General features: G+C 50.6%; 1 protein-coding gene across 5 annotated transcripts in view; it reads right to left on the bottom strand.

The window, feature by feature from the left end:
• The window catches only part of robo1 (roundabout, axon guidance receptor, homolog 1 (Drosophila)), a 177,654-nt gene that overhangs the window by 59,549 nt on the left and 103,105 nt on the right, over positions 1–15,000 (bottom strand). The window lies entirely within an intron of this gene.

Here is a 15,000-nt window from a genome sequence, read left to right as displayed (position 1 = left end):
TCCGGGGAGGGGGGGGCGCTTTTATCGCAGATCAGCACACTGCAGGAAGGTTTTATAATTTGCTGATAAAAGAATTAAACAGAGGCACTAACAGATCTCTAACCGTGGCCAGATGGTCACTGTACAATCTGCTGCTATGACTCAGACGGGTCAGCAAATAGCAGCACTGCTGTCCACACCACTGCAAAATAACCTACGAGCTTCAAAGGTCGTTTATTAGGAAACGTTTCCTCACAGATATGCCCCGCCATAACTCAACCCACACTGGGTCTGCCACCAGGACTGCTGCTCCGGGAACTAAATCAGAGCCAGGGAGACAAAGGAGAGAGAGAGAGAGAGAGAGAGAGAGAGAGAGAAGAGAGAGAGAGAGAGAGGGAGGGAGGGAGAGAGAGAGAGAGAGAGAGAGGGAGGGAGAGAGAGAGAGAGAGGGAGAGGGAGAGGGAGAGAGAGAGAGAGAGGGAGAGAGAGTGAGAGAGAGAGAGAGAGGGAGAGAGAGAGAGAGAGGGAGAGGGAGAGGGAGAGAGAGTGAGAGAGAGGGAGAGAGAGAGAGAGAGTGAGAGAGAGGGAGGGAGAGGGAGGGAGAGACAGAGAGAGAGAGAGAGAGAGAGAGAGAGGGGGGGAGGGAGAGAGAGAGAGAGAGAGGGAGAGAGAGAGGGAGAGAGGGAGAGAGAGAGAGAGAGGGAGGGAGAGGGAGGGAGAGACAGAGAGAGAGAGAGAGAGAGAGAGAGAGAGAGAGAGGGAGAGAGAGTGAGAGAGAGGGAGGGAGAGACAGAGAGAGAGAGAGAGAGGGGGGGGAGGGAGAGACAGAGAGAGAGAGAGAGAGAGAGAGAGAGGGAGGGAGGGAGAGTATCCAGCAGTGCAGAGGATGACGAGGATGACGAAGACGACCAGCAGTGCAGAGGACACTAACTCAGCCAGTGTTGATAAATCACAGATAAGAGCCAGAAGGAGACTTCAGCTGTAGCAACCCTGTTAGAACAAAGCTGCACTTTGGGAGTTGCTGTCAAGAGCTGTGTAGCATAGGTAGTGTGTGTGTGTGTGTGTGTGTGTGTGTGTGCGTGCCTCTAACCCTAACACTATATATACCCTAACACTAATACTAACCCTAACACTATATATACCCTAACATTAACCCTAACACTATATATACTCTAACATTAACCCTAACACTAAACATTAAGCCTAACACTGAACACTAACCCTAACACTGAACACTAACCATAACACTAAACATTAAGCCTAACACTGAACACTAACCCTAACACTGAACACTAACCATAACACTAAACATTAAGCCTAACACTGAACACTAACCCTAACACTAAACACTAAGCCTAACACTAAACATTAAGCCTAACACTAAACACTAACCCTAACACTGAACACTAACCCTAACACTAAACACTAACCCTAACACCGAACACTAACCCTAACACTGAACACTAACCCTAACACTAAACACTAACCCTAACACTGAACACTAACCCTAACACGGAACACCAACACTAACACTGAACACTAACCCTAACACTGAACACCAACCCCAACACTGAACACCAACATTGAACACCAACACTGAACACCAACACTGAACACCAACACTGAACACTAACACTGAACACTGAACACTAACACTGAACACTAACACTGAACACTAACCCAAGTTGGACACTTCATAGCTCATGAAACTCTTTTCCTTGCTGCTATTCTAACAGAATTAAACATTTATAAAGGCTCATTAAAGGCTCATTAAAGGCTCATTAAAGGCTCCTGGCAGGTATCTTTAATTTCAGCTGCTTCACTCAGTTGCTGCACATCAGAAGGTCCAAAGGTCATTGGGAAGCCAAAGTCCTTAATCAATATCCGTAATCAATACATGCATCACTGATGCGCGTTAGCAGCTGCGCCTTAGTGCTGCTGCCCTCGCCAGATCCAAGCCCACGTGCTACTCCCAGGCACGTGGTCGGGATGCCAAACCCCGGCGCCCCCCCGCCTGCCTTCCACTCCTGTTTCCTCCATTTATCCGTATTTCAGTCGCTGATAAAAGAAGAGAGGCTTCAATCGGAGCGGCAGCCACTCACGAGTACACAAGGACTTTGCGGGGAATAGAGAAGAGACTAAATAAGCAGGCGGCCATTAGCGTGCGTCTGAAAAGTCCAGGATGACCCTAGGTAACGGGAGAGGGGCGGCCGCCCGTGATTAATGAGGGGCCGCACTTAGGGGCGGCTGGGGGGGGGGCTACATCCCTTCCAGAATGAGCTCTTCACCCACGTGAGAGATAAACAGACGCGGCGAGTGGAAGTCAGCGTGAATGGGAACGGAGTCTACGGAAAAAAAAGCCCCCTTACAGAGCGGTTCACGAGCACCCATATGCCTAATTATCACCCGAGTCTTCCCGACCGGAGCACGGCGCGTCTCTCTGAAGAAACGGACAGACGCATAAACGATGAAGAGATAAAAGCAAGAGACGCCGCTTTGATGTGAACACGTCCTGATGGATCGCATCGCAGAGGCCCCTCACAGACACGATACCATTAAATGCTATTCCTTCTTTTTCATTCCTTCTTTTTCATAGGTTTTATGGGTTTATTTTTTCCCCCGGAATCTCCCAATGTTCACGCTGCAGGGGGATGAGCTTGTAGGAGCAGACCACCAACCCTCCCCCCACCCCCTTCGCCAGGAAGAGTGGGACGCAAAGTCTTTCATCTCATTTGGATGAGGGCTAGCTCCAAACAGTCACCGGAAGAAATCCGCGAGGCGGGGAATGCGAGCCGTTTCATTGGCTGCTGGACCGATGGGCTGCGGATGATTGGCTCGCAAGCCTGGAATGCTCGCTGTCAAACCTGACAAACATCTGGGCTCAAGCGCTAAAGGCAGGACGACGGGCCGGAGGTTCTTCCGAGGTGGAACGGCAGCCGGTCGACGAGGCCTCGGACGTTGGGCCGCGCATTATCAGACAGTACATCTTCCCAAACAGGCTTCAGCCCCTAAAACGGGATTCACTGGGAGGCCAAGAGGTCAGACTGCCCCTCTAGGAAAACATGGTGAGTAGTCGTTCTTTGGTGGGAGGTTTATGTGGATTTGTCATTTCCCGGGACTGGGCTCCTGGTCACCGCTGAGGCATAAGTCAGCCAGGATTCGTCACACCGTGGGACGCCAGCGCTCGGTTGGCCCCACCTGACGGATTGAGCTGTCCTCACCTCCCATTGCAGTGCAACGGGTGGGATGTATGGGGGGGTCTAGCTCTGCACACATTACCTCTAATTAACAAGGGGCTGAAGGGAGTGCTGAGGAGCGAACGAGAGACTGGACACACACACACACACACACACACACACACACACACACACACACAAACACACACACACACACACACACACACACACACGCAAACACACGCAAACACACACAAACACACACACACACACACACACACACACGCACACACGCAAACGCGCACACACACACACACACACACACACACACACACACACACAAACACACACAAACACACACACACAAACACACACAAACACACACACACACACACACACACACACACACGCAAACACACGCAAACACACACAAACACACACACACACACACACACACACACACGCACACACACGCACACACGCAAACGCGCACACACACACACACACACACACACGCAAACACACACACACACACACACACAAACACACACAAACACACACACACAAACACACACACAAACACATGCAAACACATACACACACGCAAACACACACGCAAACACACACACACACACAAACACACACACACACACAGACACACGCAAACACGCGCGCACACACACACACACACGCAAACGCGCACACACACGCAAACGCGCACACACACACACACAAACACACACACAAACACACGCAAACACACACACACATGCACACACACACGCAAACGCGCACACACGCAAACGCGCACACACACGCAAACGCGCGCACACACGCAAACGCGCGCGCACACACACACACACACACACACAAACACACACACACGCAAACGCGCACGCACGCAAACGCGCACACACACACACACACACACACACACACAGGTGTGATGAATGTGGTGAGAGCCAGAGAGAAGCTGTGGAGCAGATATGACGTGATTATACTCACGTGGAAAGCGGCGATATGGATATGGATGGCCACGTGGGATTGGGGTCATGTGTGTGTGTGTGAGAGAGAGAGAGGGATGAGAGATAAATTAAAGTGGAAGGAGGGAGGTCCCCTGCAGGTTAGAGGTGTGTGAGCAGCAGAGTGGGGCCTTATTAGCCACAGGGGCGCAACGAGAGGTCATCTCTCCTCTTCCTTCACCACCCAAACAGCAGTCAGATGAACCGAGTGACCTCACCTTTACCCCAACCCTTCTCAATCCATCACACAGCAGGACGAGTGAACCCACACACACACACACACCTGCACACAGGGACTTGCATGCACACATGTTAACATGTGATTCTTAATTTGTACCTCTGCTCAACGTGCACGGTTTTAATCTATCACACTTAGCCATGACAAGAAAAGGGAACAAACTGTTGCAAGACTATTCTCACATTTTCTCAAAGATCTATTCCTCAAATTTTCTCCAGACTTTTTTTGATGTATTATTCCACCTTGAAATGTTCACAGTCACAGTGAAACTGCGTTAAACCAGATCATTAAAATATATTAAAAGTTTTGACTTTAGCAGTCGTAAGAGCTACAGAATTATCTTTCAAACACGTGTTCCGCTGCATTTCAATCTGATCCTTAAAGGGCAGGACTAAAGCCCCTTTAAAATGAAGCCTTTGCCAGTATCTCTGGCAGAGGGTCTCTTTTGTGTCCAGGCGCTTTCTGAAGGTACCGCAAAACATTCGTCAAGTCGATCAGCAGGGACGTTAAAGTAAACGGAGAAAACATCAAAGGTTTAGGTGATAAAAAGGGAATTATTTATGCACCTTTATTTATAAATTTATGCACCTTTATAAGCAGTGGTTTTATGAATATATGCAAATGTATGCAAATGTGTGTGTGTGTGTGTGTACATGCAACATTACCAGAATAGCTAGTGTGATAGCCAACAAAGATCGATATAACCTCTGTTTATCTCATTTCAGTGGACAAACGCGTGTGTGCATGCGGGGTCATAGTTCACAGAAAGGTGAACGGGAACTTGCCACAACCCTCTATTTGCTGGGATGACCCATGACCTCTGCAGGCTCAATCATTTCAGCCACCAATCTGGGCACAACGCCATGACCTTTAGGGTCCAACATGACCCTCAAGTGACACCACACACACAGCATAGTCATCCTAGCGTACAGTTGTTTGTGGCTTGCTCTAGGTGAGATGAATTTTACTGTTTTGTTTTTTCCCGTATTTTCCCATTTCTCATTCTGTGCACAAACAGCTGAATGGACACAAAGCTCCATTTGAAGACACACATGGACGTGTTAGAAACGTTTACACTCTGGATCTCAAGTGAACCTGCTTAATTACGTTAACAAGCCCCACGGGCGCCTCGGACTCGCCATCCTGCAAACACGCCGTGAGCGAGCGTGGACGCACGCGACACACGCATCTGTGTTCGTGTGCGCTCCTCCTCCCTCCCACAGATAACGCCTACTCAGGCATACGTGCCGACACCTCATCACCTCCATCACCTCCACACCAACATCTGCCGTTGCATATGTCAACATCATAACATGCCTCGTCCCAATTCCCCTGTTAACCCTTTCCCGTCTCTCCTGCCGTGCGCTCATCCACTCAGCTCGCTCACTCTAATCGCAGCTGTGGCGTGCTGGAGGGGTGTGTTCATGGAGAAGAGCGTTTCATATGGAATGGCAACATTCCTCTCATTGTGAACTCCAGAGACAGCGTTCCATGTCAGAGCCCATCACACCCAATGAGAGTAGCCTCTGATCCCATGAACCTCGGTATTGTCCCGTCCAGCTTCAAGCGGTCCACCATCGTCCCCGTCCCGAAGAAACCTCGACCCTCCGACCTCAATGACTACCGCCCTGTCGCCCTCACATCAGTCGTGATGAAGTGCTTTGAAAAGCTAGTTAGAGACTTCATCACATCTTCACTGCCAGCCTCCATGGACCCACTGCAGTTTGCATACCGCCACAACCGCTCCACTGACGATGCGATTGCACATCTGCTCCACACTACACTGACTCACCTGGACGAAGGGAGGGGTAATTATGTTAAAATGCTGTTTGTCAACTACAGTTCAGCATTTAACACCATCATCCCCTCCCTACTCACTACTAAGTTGGAGGATCTAGGACTGCATACATCCCTGTGCGACTGGATCTCCAACTTCCTAACAGACAGACCACAATCAGTACGGGTGGGCAACTGCGCCTCATCCACCCTCACCCTCAGCACTGGAGCTCCTCAGGGTTGTGTCCTAAGCCCCCTGCTCTACTCACTGTACACCTACGACTGCACAGCCACTTCCAGCTCTAACACCATTGTCAAGTTTGCTGACGACACCGTTGTCGTGGGTCTGATCTCGGACAACGACGAGAGGGCCTACCTGGAGGAGATTAAACACCTGGAAAACTGGTGCCAGGAAAATAATCTCCTCCTAAACGTCAGTAAGACAAAGGAGCTGATCGTGGATTGCAGCAAGAAGCAGGAGCGGCACTGCCAACCTGTGAGGATCAGTGGAACCACGGTGGAGAGAGTAGATAGTTTCAGGTACCTTGGTGTTCACATCTCGCAGGACCTGTCCTGGTCCCGCCATACCAGCTCCCTGGCAAAGAAGGCTCGTCAGCGTCTTTACCACCTCAGACGCCTAAGGGACTTCAGACTGCCCTCCAAGGTACTGCGGAACTTCTACACCTGCACTATCGAGAGCATCCTCACGGGGAACATCACAGTCTGGTTTGGAAATAGCACCAAGCAGGACAGACAAGCACTCCAAAGGGTAGTGCGTTCAGCAGAGCGCATCACTCACTCGGAACTTCCTGACCTGCAGACCACCTACTACAAGCGGTGCCAAACCAAGGCCAGGAAAATTGTGAAGGACCCCACCCATCCCAACAATAGACTGTTCTCTCTGTTGAGGTCAGGGAGGCGCTTCCGCTCCCTGAAGGCCAAGACAGAGAGGCTGAAGAGGAGCTTCTTCCCACAGGCCATTCGGGCCCTGAATCAGGGAAACTGATAAACTGTGGGGACCACCACCACCACCACGTAACATGACTGTTACGTAACATGACTGTATATCTGTACATCTGTACCACCACGTAACATGACTGTATATCTGTACATCTGTATATATAGATTTAGATTTATACTCAATTAACCTGTTACAACAACTGTAGATATGGTACTATACAATGGATCTGTACATTCTGTAGATTGTGTACATATATACTCAACCATATACATTGTACATTGTGTATATAATCATAATATACATATATTGTACATACATTGTTAATATATTTTTGTACATACATAGAATATATATTTATCTGTATATATATTTTTTTTCTCTATGCACCCCTGGTTCTCTTCCTCAGTTTGGACAGAGCACTCTCCACCATTTCACTGCGTGTTGTACTGTGTATGACTATGTATGTGACAAATAAACCAAACTTGAACTTGAACTTGAACTTGAACCTCTGGGACTCTCCGATCGGGAGTTGTGCATGTTGTTATCCCGGGGTCAAAGGCTCCTCAGGCTAAACGCTAATTTCTTCTGGCACGTCGGACAGTTGGGCTGGTGATGTGAAAGTGAGTCTTTTCCTCCTCATTCCTACAGGTATGTCCTTCCGGCGGTGGGAAGGTGTCCACACAGAATTCCAGTCGTAAAAACTTTTCTGCTGCTTTTGTTTAATCCATAAAAGTATAAAATACACACACACACGCACACACACACACACACACACACACACGCGCACACACAGAGGGCGTCCTTTTCACACCCCATATGACTACAGTTCCACCCATACGCCCCTTGTCCTTGACAGCAGTCGACCATCGGTTGGATGAATAGGTTGTCTTAGCAGAGACCCCCACACACACACACACACACACATACTCCTTAGCAACACGAGCACAGACGTTCCTTCATCTCTCGAGCGAAGGAGTGTGATCCACACTTCAAGCTGTATGCCTCGGATCACAGTATCTACTCATCGTTGTATCTAATATCTGAGATATAATAAAGGTTAGTTGTGATAACAACGTCCGCAGACGAAAGGAACGAGTTCAGGAGAGCGTTCCATTGTTGTCACGCCGTCGGGAACGTCGGCAGGGCACCTGCTCCTAAAAGTGACTCGTGGGGGTGAGGTCAGCTCGCAGCGGTCTGAAGGGAGGACACAGGTAACCCCCGAAGGTAAGGGGGCGGGGACAGCAGGCGGAGCAAACGCTCCTGATTACATAGCGATGAAGATCAGAGGACGACGTGGTGATCAGCGGGGGAACACGCACGGGGGGGGGGGGGCTTCATCAGGGGCTTCGGAGAAGAAGAAAAAAAGACAGAGAACGGAGCAAAAAGAAAAAAAGAGGAACAAAGAAAGAGCGAGAGATAACGAACGAGGGATGGAGAGATCGGCAGAGAGGAGTGAACTGCAGATCTCAGTGAGACGTGTCAGATCAGACTAGTCAAGCACAGAGACGCTGATTCCACTCGCCCTCATCAGAGCGTCCAAGGACACGACTGAGCAGCGCACTGTTTGAGCCTGTGTGCGTGCGCGCCACAGATCTGCTATGACTCACACACAAAGACAACCACACACACACGCATGCTCACAAAGACATATACACTCACATACACACACACACTTGAGAAAACAGTCCTCAAGGCCTGTACATCTGTCTCACTGCTTGAGCAAACATCAACCCCATTAATGAGCTGCCCCCCTTCTGACCGCTCGCAGCGACTTCCTGCCGGACCTCACCGAGACGCTGTTCTCACCCTCTTCGTCGCCCCACACACACACACACACACACACACAGCCGGCAGGGCTGACCCACTAACGCGGCCTTTGAAGCGCCGGCAGGAGTGTTAGTTCAGCCGTCAGTGGACGAGGAATTCAGTAAGGCATCCCTTCTTCATCGGCACCAACGCGGCCCGCTGTTCTCAGATCTGTCCTGTGCCCTCTCCAGTCATCACTTCCACCTGGGTTGAGGCCGGAGGAGCTGGTACGGCACCAGCTGTCTGAATGCAGTTGTATTAAAAAAAAAGGACTTAAAGACCAACTCTGCCCAGCCAGTTGCACACGGCGATTTAGCTGAGTGGCTAACAAGCATCTTTTGGTGAAGAGAGAGAGAGAAAGAGTGTACTTAAAACCTTTTTCTCTCAACAGTTGGAAATGGGAAGAAAAAAGTAGCACAAAAACGTGGAAAGGAGGTCACGCTTGAGAAAGCCAAATTCCAGTAAATCCTGTCATTTCATGTCTGCTACTTGGGAAAGTGATTTTGCCTGGGGGGCAAGTCTGAGAGATATGATTTCACTCGTATTCGGTGACGCCGAGCTCCTCTGCTGGCTTGATGTTCTCCTTCCCCTTGCATGCCCGTAACAGTATCCGGAGCATTGCAGAGCCCCGGGAGAAACGCCGGGCTTTGAAAAGCGCAAAAGCAAAGCCGCGCAGGCGGAGAGAACGAGAGAGGATGGAAGGGAGGGGCTCCGGCCCGCGGCTCGCCTGGCGGGAAGTGCCACGTCCGTGGTCAGCTGTGGGAGCACGGCGGGGGAAGTTGGCATGAAACAAAGAGAGATGGAAATCAATAACCCGGCAGATTGAAGCTTCTCTCCGATATGATCCAGTGCCTCCCATCTCCCATCCCTCATCCCGGGTTCTAAACCAGAGACAGACTGGTGAACACCAGCCTATATCAATCAGCTGCAGACATCTTAAAATGCGTCGGGTTTCGCGGCTTAATCGCGCTCTCAGGGCTCGCTGTATCACGCGTTCACCTTCACCTGTTCAGACCTTGAAGACGTAGCGGTCAGGTAACGAGTCTCTTTAATAAGAAGACATAAACGGTGACATCAAAGGGGACCGAGGGTAGAACTTCGTTTCCGGTGACGTTCCTCCTCGCCGGGCGGCACCCCGGAAAGCCCGTAAGCGGGCTGGGAGAAGAAAGAAGACCCGTTCCTAGTGAGGCCTTTGTCCCACGGTCTCCTTCGTCCCGTCCCACAGAATGAAACGCACATCGGAGCATTCCGGAAAAGCCAAAGTCCCCCGAGAGGCCAGGAGCGCAGATACCATCTTCCGACTAGACGCCATTAAAGGAATACTGGAGAGAGGGAGGGGTGGGAGCTAACATCCCATTGCGCAAGCGTCCTGTTAACTCGCGGTGTCAAGTGAAGGGCGGAACCGTTTAAACAGGGTTATCTGTGAGCCGGCTTGGACGTGGGTTAATCAGTCTTCCCGCCGACAAGTGTTAAAGGGATATTTTCTCGGCCATTAGCGGGGAATTCCATTCATCAGCCGGCTGTTAGCGCACTTAACCTTTCATCCAGCGAACCTTATCGATTCCTCATTAAGCAAAAGCTGAAGACGTTTGTGGTGGGAGGGGACGAGGATCTCGCGCGAGGCCGTTCCTTCCAGCTCCTCGACCGGCGCGGAGTAACAGCGGGTGTAGGACGCGCTAACGCTAAAACTGCACGCAGGTGAGTGTGAGGTGCTAAGCAGCGGTCCGCAGCCGGCCTGGCGCAGAGGCCCTCGTTTCTGGAATATTACTGCAAGGACGAGGGCTAAGCGAGGAGGCACAGCTCTCTCGCTTTCAGCAGTTTCCCGAGACACACGTGGCTGTCGGGGTTCGTTTGCTTTAGACTGAAAAGTGAGCCGCACCAGAGCTGGGCCTCAAGGTTTACTGACAGCACTGTCATCTCCACCCACACACACACACACACACACACACACACACACACACACACACACACACACACACACACACACCCTCACACACACACCCACACACACACACACCCACACACACACACAGGGTGCACGTCTGGAGATGGAGATGTGTGAAGGACCAATAACAGTAGAAAGAAATCATAAGTGCAATATCATTTCTTCAAACAACCCAGCCAGGAGGCTCATAAAAGAAGTGTGTAAATTATGTTAAATTATTATTTTTTATTTTTTTTTTTACAGGAGACAAGATGTGCAAGGTTAACAGTGAATAATAAAATAGCTACAAGTAATTAAAAAAAAAAAAAACCTGTTAAATAGCAGTTTTTTTGGATGAGGCGCTTTCACAACCGTTTTACAGTAGTTTTAATAGCCCCTCCTAACAGCCAGTTCTTAAACTGAACCAGGACTCTTAGTGCTACTGAAACAAAATGGCCGAACACGGCGCCAAAAGCTGAGGGAAACCAATACATCTGTTGTCCAAGACAAAAAGACAAAGGCTTGGCACACGGTCCCGGTCTCGGGTTTCGTGTAAAATGCTGGTTTTCCTCTGGTTGTCAGGAGCTGAAATATTGCTAGCCAACGCACTCTTCCATTCTCAACAAAGGACGCTATGGCTGAGGGGAAATAAGCCCTGTAATCGCACACGTCGCTCAGCCTGACGAGTGCGAGCTCTCTAGCCGTTAAAAGAAAGGCGACACCAGCGGGACACTTTGGGTTGCCGCGAGGCGGCGTTAAGAAGGGCCTGTTGGAGGAGGAGACGCCAGGAGAAATGCAAAATATCTCCCTGAAATTCCAATATGCAGTCAAAACAAAAGTCTTTTTTCATTTTTATTTTTGTCTCACTGTGGGTGTAAGGAGACTTCATATACGGCCTTTTTTTTTTTTTTTTCTTCGAGGCACATTTGCTGTTCCACACCACAGAAAGCTCTTGTGATCTCGGCAAAGCGCTTGTTTGTGGCGTTTCCACATGTTCTGTCTGTGGGCATGGACGGCCCTGGGTTTAGCTCTGGTCAAGGTTGTGGGTTCTGTTTGGACTCAGGATCCCCCCGGCCCCACTCCCCATCCTGGCTGCTGTGCCAACACACACACACACACACACACACACACACACACACACACACACACACACACACACACACACACACACACAGCAGAGCCATAACTCACTCCGCATAGCCCTCGAGAGGCACAAGACCCAGCACGAGTTCTGGCTTCTTAAAGAAACGACAGAGCCCTGGCTCTGTCCGGGAGGGAGGGAGAGAGAGAGAGAGAGAGAGAGAGAGAGAGATATCGTTTTCTCTACCTCCGTCACTCACTTTGTATCTATCCAATAGCTATATAAAAGAGGCGCACTATTATTCTGCCTGGCTGTCAGTTCATCAGGTCATCAGAGGACCTGATACGAGTGTTCTTTTTGTTCATTTCGCTATCCAGCTCACTGCCTTTTCATCCACCCCCCCCCCACACACACACACACTCAAAAGGCAGAGAGAGCTTTCACTCTGATCACACACGTCTGTCTTCACGCGAGTCCCCACTACCCAGTTTCTCCTCGTGATGAAATCCAGTTAACCCCCCATAGTCCCAGGGGTCCCAGGTCTGCCTAACACATTCATGGGGTGTCAGTCCCCATTACGCATCTCCCAGACAGGCACCTAATAACCTGAGATCAGCTTCCTCGCACTGAAGGCAAATTCACTCACTCAATTTGACGCTCCGTTCCTCTCGCCTCCATTCTGTGTCACTGCCCACGTCAAAATGGCGCGGAAGCGCGGCGGGAGACCGGGGGATGGGTGGCACACGACAGGACCTGAGCCTGGCTCATTTGGGGTCAAGGAATGTTCTGGAAAAACAGGCATCGATGGAGGGAAGTGACCACAATCCCACAATCCCGTGCAGCTTGTAATGTAGAGACTCCACGGTTCTTCAAGACGGCGGGAAATTTAACGCAGCATCCAGTCGTATAGCCCCGCCCTCTCCTGCCCTTCTCCTGCATGCCTCTCAGCATTCGGCGAAGTCCATTTTCCATTTTCCCCTCCGTCATCTGTACAATACATCGCCCGGCCCGGCACGCATTCAGAGCCGGTCGTAAACGAGGCGGAGATCCCCCCGGAGCAGACACTAAACAGACACCCTTTCCGCAACCACTACCCAACACGACAGAACACCACTTAGCATCTGCTAGCGAGTAAATCTAAACTCAGAAAGGCAGCCGTCTGCAGGAACTTGTAGAGAGCACCCCCCCCCCCCAAAGCCAGGCCTGCTCTCGCATCTTTCAGCTTGGCTCAGGTGCGGGGAGGGGTTACACCTCGCCAGCATGCGGGCTGACCTCATCTGCCACCACTATGCGCGCTGTGTCTGTCCTGCCTAACGGCTCTGCTGAGGGTCTCCATCGGGACCCCAGGGACAAGAAGAAAGAACAAGAAGAAAAAAACCCACACCGATAACATCTGATGAGGGTCAAAGAAAGAAATCATTACCGTACCTCCATATCACCTGGGGCGGTTTTCGTGGAGGGCTAAAGAAAAGCATTCAAGGGTATGGAATGCAGCTCCAGGTCCTCCAGAACACGTCTGGGTGCACCAGAGAAATATTTTCTCCCAACTCCAGTGATGATAGTGCTCCTACCCTCGACTGATTTGATCTTCAGCATGTTAAATCAAACCACGTACCTGAAATTGTGCACACGCTATCAAAACCAACCAAGAATTCACCTGCAATAGCTAACACGGCACTACGGCAACAACCTGTCCAACTCTTAGTGTGTGCTGAGTGAGTGAGTGAGAGAGAGAGAGTGTGTGTGTGTGTGTGTGTGTGTGTGCGCTAGAAAGGTAGAAAGCGAGTCCTGGCGAATGGAGAGGCGGTTTACAAGCACAGTGGTTCGTACGCACCGGGATTTGTTTTAGCTGGCTCTGCATTGGCTCGCAACGAGACGTTCTGGACGGATGGGCCCGGTCCCGGGCCCGGAGGGAGCGCCACGCACAACAGGAGCTCCACAGCCAGACCCCTTCAGTCCAGCAACGACATGCTGGACAAACCCACCCTGGCACGAACGCCCCAAACTGAGTGCGGTCTGAACCGATGCAACACACAGACAAGCGGATTCCAGGCTGTCTGCACTAGACGCGCAGGCCCAAACAAAACAGGACATAGATTAAAAGACATGGTATAAACAAACAGAAGCCAAAGATTAATGAAAGAATATAACGCAAAGGTATTATTATGATCTATATTATATATAGACCCACCATAACTATATATACTGACAAACTCAAATGAGCCACAGATGAGTACTGCAGTTTTCAGCAGTGGCACCATTTCAGTGAGGCCAACCTGACCCAGTCGTCCTGGCCGCAGTTATAACAAGCCTGATTCAACCAACAGGTGAGTTTATTCGTGTGTGCTGGAGCAGGTAAACGCATGAAGTGGCTCGTGACCCAGGTTTGGAAGCCCAGCCGCTGACCCACAGCCCTCTAGCCCGCCGCGCGCGGCCCATCAGAGCCGAGCCTGGGCTTGGAGGAACCTCTAACGACCCCGGGGGGCTCAGCCTTCCTGGCTGCGGTGGTGGTGCTCTCCCTACACGACCGGTCAGTCGCTGCCAACCAGCGCCTGTTTGTAGTGAAGTAACGCCTGTTGTGTAAAGCCAAATGGAGCGATGCATTATGGTCCAAGAAATAAAATCACACCTCCGCTTTTCTGTGCGTCTGTGGCTGTAGGAGACACTGAATTTACTGGGGCTGTTTGTGGATGCGTCCACGGCAGCTCTCTAGCTGAGGACAGGCTGGAGGGGGATAGAGAGAACTTTGTTGGGTCCATGGTTGGCGACGGTCCTTGCGACCTCTCCTGCCAAGCAGTGTTTTCACACTCTCCAGAAAAGGCCAGATGAACTAGCAGCACTTTGTGTGGGTGAATAGTCACTTCCCCCCCACTCTAGTGCAAACACACACACACACACACACACACACACACACACACACACACGCATACCCTTCACATCTTCGGAAAAAAAAGTTCAAATGTGACTCCGCTGAGGGCCATTGTCTCCCCTTCTGTGACTTTCCCTTTTTCCTTGTCCCGTATCGAGAGGATGAATG

This window comes from Electrophorus electricus, chromosome 17 (genome assembly GCF_041902795.1).
Source record: "Electrophorus electricus isolate QZ-2024a chromosome 17, ASM4190279v1, whole genome shotgun sequence".
Taxonomy (NCBI): Eukaryota; Metazoa; Chordata; class Actinopteri; order Gymnotiformes; family Gymnotidae; genus Electrophorus; species Electrophorus electricus.
This window is presented reverse-complemented; position numbering and strand designations above follow the sequence as displayed.